Source organism: Mercenaria mercenaria, unplaced genomic scaffold (assembly GCF_021730395.1).
Source record: "Mercenaria mercenaria strain notata unplaced genomic scaffold, MADL_Memer_1 contig_2221, whole genome shotgun sequence".
Taxonomy (NCBI): Eukaryota; Metazoa; Mollusca; class Bivalvia; order Venerida; family Veneridae; genus Mercenaria; species Mercenaria mercenaria.
Genome location: NW_026460266.1, coordinates 1 through 7,871, shown reverse-complemented (window position 1 = coordinate 7,871; position 7,871 = coordinate 1). Strand labels below are relative to the sequence as shown.

The 7,871-nt window shown below is 36.3% G+C and overlaps 1 long non-coding RNA gene across 2 annotated transcripts; it reads left to right on the top strand.

Annotated features, from left to right (window-relative positions):
• Positions 1-813: 813 nt before the first annotated feature.
• LOC128552266 (uncharacterized) lies at positions 814-7,430 on the top strand. Of its 2 annotated transcripts, XR_008369028.1 has the most exons (4): positions 814-1,148; positions 5,121-5,206; positions 6,385-6,995; positions 7,145-7,429. It is a non-coding gene; the product is annotated as an uncharacterized LOC128552266 (long non-coding RNA). The 2 variants fall into 2 exon arrangements; XR_008369027.1 differs by having other exon boundaries at positions 828-1,148; positions 6,385-7,430.
• Positions 7,431-7,871: the final 441 nt, after the last annotated feature.

The window sequence follows — 7,871 nt, the reverse complement described above, 5'->3', positions numbered from 1 at the left end:
CGCTTGATGGATCTTCTTCGAACTTGGTCTGTAGCATTATTATATGGTCTTCCTCCAATTATTTTTCAAATTGGGGCAATTGGCCCCTTTTAGGGGCCGCTAGAGCTAATAACAGAAATACCTTCTAACGACTTCTTCTCATGAACCGCTTGAAGGCTCTTCATCAAACTTGGTCTGTAGCATCATTATATAGTCCTCTCCCAATTTTGTTCAATGGGGGCACTTGGCTCCTTTGAGGAGCCGCCAGTGCTTAAAATAGAAATACCTTTAAACAACTTCTTCTCTTGAACCGCTTGATGGATCTATATTGAACTTGGTCTGTAGCACCATCTTCTCCCACATTTGTTCATATGGGGCACTAAAATAAAAAAAAACTAGCTAAACTATAATAATGCATACTGTTATTTAATAGGGAATCGATCTTACCGATTTTCGTCGCGAAGCGACGAAAATCGGGATCGAATCCCACTACGGTAACATACGAGGGTATCCAAACAACACATACTATCCAAATAAAAAAATATGGAGTTCCGGTTTAGACCATGGGCGTGCGACGACCCCGATGAAATTCGGGATATCACGGTCTTCGTTAATGTTAATAAGCGTCCGTCAGATCAGTAGGCGAAACGCAATATCCGCACAATAAGATGTCTGCGACTCGAAAGAATATTCAAAGTAAGCTGTTAATTTTGTTGCGTCAGAAGCTAATCAGCCGGTAACGTGACTACACTGATATAATCTGTGATACAAACATGCTTTATTCAATACTGAGTAGCATTTTTAAACGGCGACATTTTGAACATTTTTATATTTAGAGTGAGAGTGAATACAGTACACGTTACACTGGCGCCGACATTTTGAAAATTTGAGGAAACAAAAACATTCTCCAACGAGTTCTTCAGCTCGGGGAATGAGAGAATAGATTCACCTTTGTGTCGCTTTTCAGATCGTATTTAATTCCTTTCCGGTACTTTAGTTTCTTTGAACTTCTTTGTTACTAAGCCTATATTGAATTTTTAAAATTAAGAAATCCGTGATTTTACTTGCAGGCATGACTGATTAATGGAATTATTTTACTTTTATATAGAATATGGACGGCACTCCATTACAGCATGTGCATGGTTGGACCTGTTGACATTTTTAGAAACGTGAGTAACTAACTTTCCATTGTATAATAATAATGTAAACAAATACCCCACCCATTAGTCATAGCCTCTATGCCGTCTAAACAGCTGATCGCATGTATTGACATGCTCCCTTAATAAAAAAAAATCCCAAACAAAAATCCGACCTAGATCTACCTACCCTAATATTTTTAGCATGTTACCGGAAACAAATATTTTTCTTAAGGCCAAACTATAAAATACAATTTCTTTATCAAGATGGACTGCTTCTTCAAAACGGAACTCGCCTCCACTATTAAAAAGTGAGTTGTAATATATTTCTAGACAACTACGTAACATGTCTATGTTACAAATAAACTGTCCAGAGAAAGAGCACTGACAAATTGACAATCTAGCTGTTGTAGAAGTACAGTAATACCCGAATGCGCCTCATGTAAATTTGCATGAAGCTCTCGGCCTTCTTACGTCATTTGTCTCATACGTCACCTGTTTCGGAGAAGTGAATCAGTAACAACAAGGACGCAAACATAGAGAATAACCATATTCTATTTATTTATTTATTTATTAAAACTGTTGGAAAAATGATTGCTAAAGGAACAGGAAATAATTCAATAAGGATACTAAACTACAGGTTATCTTTGAACCATGCTTTTGGAAATGATGTTGAATTCAATGAATCATCGTTTCAAGAGCATGGTGCGATCGGTGCCTGGATTTCATCGAGATGATCGACGAAGTCCGACTTATGATGTCGTCGAGGAGACAGACAATTAAAATGAAATTTGTTTGTGAATTGTAAATTTTGGAGGCATCACAACTTTGGAAGATTAACAGTGAGTCAGTTTATTTTTTTTATAAATGTTCATATTTCTTTTTAAAATAACTTTTGTTTATTCAGAACAGGACAATTTCGCAACTATCAAAATTAATTTCGAGCCGCTCGTGAGACTTGGAATTTGATTCATTTCCCGTAATTATCCCGCGACAATGTTAACATTTTCATTGATCTACCTAATTTGCATATTTCCCATGATACCTTGTGGTCAAATTCAACATGGCGTCCCGCATCGATTTGGATGCGCGATTGAAACGGCAAAAAACACAACTAAAAGTAATCATCCGAACATTGCGGAAAGAGTCGACTTCATAGAAATGTAGAAAAAGTGGCAATCAGTTAGCGAAGTAAACACATTTTTGGCAAAATGCGTATATAGAACATACATTAGCTGAAACCTTATATTGCATATTTTTGAATGGAAGGGAATAGAGCTCTGACTGAGGCCCGATAGGGGTAGCCGAATTCAGAGCTCTATGTATAGATCTACCCACCCATAAAAAGCATAGAAATTACTTATTTTTTTAGATTTTTATTTATTCATCAATTTGAAATGGGCCTTTTAGATTATTATTTCTTAAGGCTCACTGCATGTATACACAGTAATTAAGTTGAGCTTATGATTCTGCCGATAAGCTGTGCTCGGCCTAAATATAGCATTATAGGGAATCGGATCGGCTTATAGAAAAAATATAGATTTTAAACAGGCTGGTAACATTGCCCGATCGGGCTTTCGACATAAAAACTAACATTTTTTGAAAAATAGTAAAGATATTTCTTTCAAACTTGGTTCATCTGTTCATATGACACAAATTAAAATAAAAATAACATGGTTGCCTTCAGTTTTGGTAGAATTATTTCCCCTTTTCAGATTTTTATGACGCATAATTTTTGAAGTCCAAAAAATTATGTGTTAATGCATTACATTATGCTATTGGTGTTTGTTATGTATATTCCACACTCATTTGACACCGTGCAAATTGTCAACAGTCGAGATAGCGTTGATAAGCGCAACTTGGCGCAGACATGCAGTTCGGCTCGATCTTTCTTTGGAATATATGTAATACTGTTTACATGTCGTACTGATATAACCACATTTTAAAATAAATTCGTATTGATACATCCGCCACATTTTAAAATGAAGTCATATCTGATCCCTAACAAGTTCGTAATTACAAAAGTACAGCCCTTATCTGGAGTTCTGAAGCATGCTCGATTAGTTGGTCAGAATTATGAAGGAATTGAATTCAAACTGTTCCATAAATGCAAGAGTTTAAGAGTTAGTCAGAACCATATTCATGCAGAAGATGTAATTACTTTCACAAATCACAGGGCTCAAATTTTGGACTCGCTAAATGCAAGTCAATTTCATGGAATGCAAGTTAAGATAAAAATTTCACACAATTTATTTTGTAAATACAAATAATAGTCAAAATTGTTGCGGTTTTTGTTAATGTTTGTAGATTCGCTTTCATTTGAGGATAACAGAAAACACAACATCTTTTTTGGTAAGCCATTTTTTGTTGAATCGATTACTGATTATAAAGAAATGTAGAGGTCTATCTTATAATTAAATCTAGAATGCAGGCTATCTTACTAATTCGTACATGTATACAGTTGAATCGCTATTTATAATATTAGGTACGAAAATTTGCCTTGCCGTAGTTTCAGCCAGTAGTTAAGTTACGCCATCAATGATGCGTTCCGAATTACTTTGAAGGTCATTTTGAGTTATAACGCACAAAATTGTACACCAAGGAAAACCGTGCAAACAATATTGATGTTCTAGCATGATTTTTTAGGATATTCTTTACCTTAATTGAAAGTCTAAATTTGCAAGTAGATTTCAGATTAAGCAACAAGAAAAAAAAGCTACATGCTAAAATTTGCAGTACGTTGGTCAAAAAAGTTAAATTTGAGCTCTGCAAATGCAAACTGAAGCCGCTCACATTACTTTTTGGTCCGATGCATTCAGTTCCTGTTCTCCTAGGAATCCCCAGTCGAGCATGTCCCAAACAATATGATGAAGTATTTTGAGGGTATGAGCTAGACCAGTTGTTTTATGGTTCAAAATTCAGCTTTAAGTTCAGGCATGTGAAATTGGTGTCAGGCTTGGAAAATTTTCTATCTGGTTGCCAGCATGGTTAGTTGAAATCTGAATTTTGTACACTGCACACATACTCAAATACGTTTAAAGTTATACGTTTATGAATCATGACCGTCAGATACCAATAAACAATTGTAGCATTTTGTCAGCTCCTGTGTTCATACTAAACTGAGGAAGGCAGAACAGATTCTTCTAGCTGCTTTACCAGTCTGTTTTTGCCTTTTCATGATACCGAGCAAAGTGAAGGTCATAGACCACCAAGTCAAAAAGGTACCTGGAATTCACTGGGTTAAAGTAATGTTCATACCTGTCAAGACACACGCATTGCGCGTGTGCCACACGCATTTCGGTCTTAGGTCACGCTCACACGCCTACTATTCAAGGTCACACGCATGTTAAAGAAATAAAGCAATCAATTGTTTTTTTCGTAGAAAATTATTGAATCAAACATGCAAGGTGACGTTGACACAGTGTTTTTATACCGTATAATACTGCTTTTACATTCACCGGTGCAACATGTTATTTCTACCGCATGAATAAACATCACAAAAAGTAAACATGGAGGGAGACTATTCAAAACCAGATCTATTGTGTGTTAAAAGTCTAAATTTTCTATGTGAGGGCGTTTCCGGCTTTTAAGGATCATCACCCTCCAGACCCTCATGCGGGAAAACTTCCCTTCGAACTCCGATCACACTCGTGGCCTTTGTGGAGCCTTGACAGCTATGAATGTTTGGCTGTTCTGGCTGGTCAGTCGTGTAAACAAACCTACTCATACAGTGGCTTTTCTTTTTTCAAAACTGAAATTTTTAACCGCATTTACTTCGTTTCATTATACATTTTGACAAAATTTGCTACTGTTTTATTTTCATTAAAAAAAGTTTTATTTAATAAATTTCTCCCGCCATGCCAATGATATAATTGGGGTCATCTTATTGGCATGAAAATTGATAAACTGCAAAAAGGATGTTAGCTCTTAGACCTTTGAAATTTCAAAACAGCTGGTTGTCCATGACATTGTTTTCTTAATTTGCTCACCTTTCACTATTTTCAGGCATCTTGGTCTATTATACAGAGTATTGTTGTACTGCTCCAAAGTGCTTGTTGACAGACTGAAACCACTTGCTTGCGGCTCATAAGGTATTTCTATCTTTCTGTTTCTTTATTATATAGTTGCAGCTGTGCACCATGGGAAGCAGTTTCAATCATTCAAAAGGCATGATTTACTGTATGTATTTGTGTGAACAGATTTTTGCGATTGAGTCAGTGCATAGAATCAAATACCAAGGAACATTAGGCGTAAAAAAAATTGTCTGTTTCCTGTATCCTGACCTACCATAAATTTTTGGCCCGACCCTAAATGGACGGTCCATCCGCCTTTGTCTTTGAGAACATTTTTTGACAAAAAGTTGCAAAACTGCACTTTTTATGCTTTAAACATGGACAGTGATGTTATAAATCAACTTACTGATGCTCTAGAGGCATAACCCCCCTATTTGTATTCATTTTTTGACACAAAAATAATTTCCAAAAAGTCTCCCTAAAAATAATTTTAAAAAATCCAAAGAAAAAGTTTTTCCGACCTACCTACCCTAATTTTTTTTAGCATGTTACCGGAAACAAAATTTTTTTTAGACCTAATAGTAAAGACTCCATTTCATTTTCTTGATGATAAAGCATTTCTGGACAAAACCATAAAATTTAATACATGTATGCAAATTTAAACAATTATTAGCTTGATCACCTGTCACAGGGTGACAACATGAGTTGATGTCCGTCATGTGCCAACAATTTGTAAAAATCTTCTTCAGAACCACTGGGCAGATTTACACCAAACTTCACAGAATGATCATGGGGTGGTCCTCTTTCAAAATTACCCAAAGAATTTAATTCCATATAGAACTCACCGAAAAGAAAAACTTTGAAAATGATTTCTTGTCAGAAATTGTTAGCCGGCAGGGCTTTTCATCCTTATATGACAGAGGCCTATATTCGGCCACTTCCCAATCCAAAAATATTGCATTTTTTCCCCAACATCCCAAAATGCAAGGTAACATTTCCCAAAAACCACATCAACAAATGGTTTAGTTTTATTTACATTTTAGTGTTACCGGAGGAAGCAGTTCTCAGATATTGATTTTTTAGCTCACCTGTCACAAAGTGACAAGGTGAGCTTTTGTGATAGCGCGGCATCCGTCTGTGCGTCGGTAAACTTTTGCTTGTGACCACTCTATAGGTCACATTTTTCATGGGATCTTTATGAAAGTTGGTTGGGGTCTCTTTTTATCAATTTACAATATTTGATTTCTGTTTTACAGGTTCACTTCTTGAGAGCAGGCAGCTACAAAATGGAAGGTCAACAAATCCAGTATACTTGAAAAGCAAGAAAGAAACACCAGAAAAAATAAAAAGACAGAAGAACAAGAGAACTTTAATAAAAAAAAAACTTTTAAGGATAGGAATTCAGTATTTATTTAGAAACTAAATATATTTTGAGAACAGCAGTGTTTGACTAAGCTCTGTTACTTTAAGAGATAATGTATTATCACATTGGTTTTGTTATTGTTGAGCCCGCTTGCGGAAGCGAAGACATAGTTGTCCAAATGTCTATTCGGTGTATGTGCGTGCGTGCGTGCGTCTGTCCTGATTAGTTTGTCCGGACCATAATTTGGACATGCATGGAGCAATCTTGTTTATATATGGTATGAATGTTAACCTCAGTGAGACGGAGTGTCATGCGCAAGCCCCAGGTTCCAATCTCAAAGGTCAAGATCACACTTACAGGTCAAAGGTCAAATTCAAAAATGACTTTGTCCGGAGCATTTCTTCTTCATGCATGGAGGGATTTTGATGTAACTTGGCACAATTGTTCACCATCATGAGATGGAGTGTCATGCGCAAGAACCAGGTCCCTAGGTCTAAGGTCAAGGTCACACTTAGAGGGCAAAGGATACAAGAATGACAACTTTGTCTGGAGCATTTCTTCTTCACGCATGGAGGGACTTTGATGTAACTTGGCACAAATATTCGCCACCATGAGACGGAGTGTCATGCAGAAGAACCAGGTCTAAGGTCAAGGTCACACTTAGAGGTCAAAAGTCAGATACAAGAATGACTTTGTCTGGAGCATTTCTTTTTGATGCATAGAGGGATTTTGATGTAACTTGGCACAATTGTTCATCATCATGTGACGGAGTGTTATGCATAAGATCCTAGAATTACTTCCCTTTGTTGTTACTATAAACAGCTTACATTTGTAACTTGTTTATTACTGGTCGTAGGGAAAAATCAAGACCACTTTTCTGTAGTACAATATGCAAGTTACATCCAATTTTCAGGTGTATTTTGACCTATCTCTGCTGGTGCGGATTTTTGTGTGGACTGAAAATTTATTTATTTTTTTTTTTTTTATTTTTTTTTTTAAATTTTACGTTCCTTTGTTGTTACTGTAAATAACTTATATTGTAACTTTTTGCAATCTCTTTTATTTGGCATAAATGTTTGCCTCAATGAGACAAGGAGTGTCATGCACAACTCCCAGTCCTTTTGACAGCTGGCGGGCTTGACATATTGCCCGTGGGCATCTAGTTCTCATATTTTTCATGAGATTTTAAAGAGAATGTTCTGTTATACCCCCATGTAGTAAGCTTGTCTGTCTTTCAGTCAGTAGGTTTTCATGGCTTCCAGATGATAACTCATGAAAAGCTTGACCGATTTAAATATTTTTTGGTACATAGTTACAGGTCAAGTTCGACTTTGGGGTCAGTAGGTCAAAGGTCAAGATAACTTGCTTTTGCCTGGGATC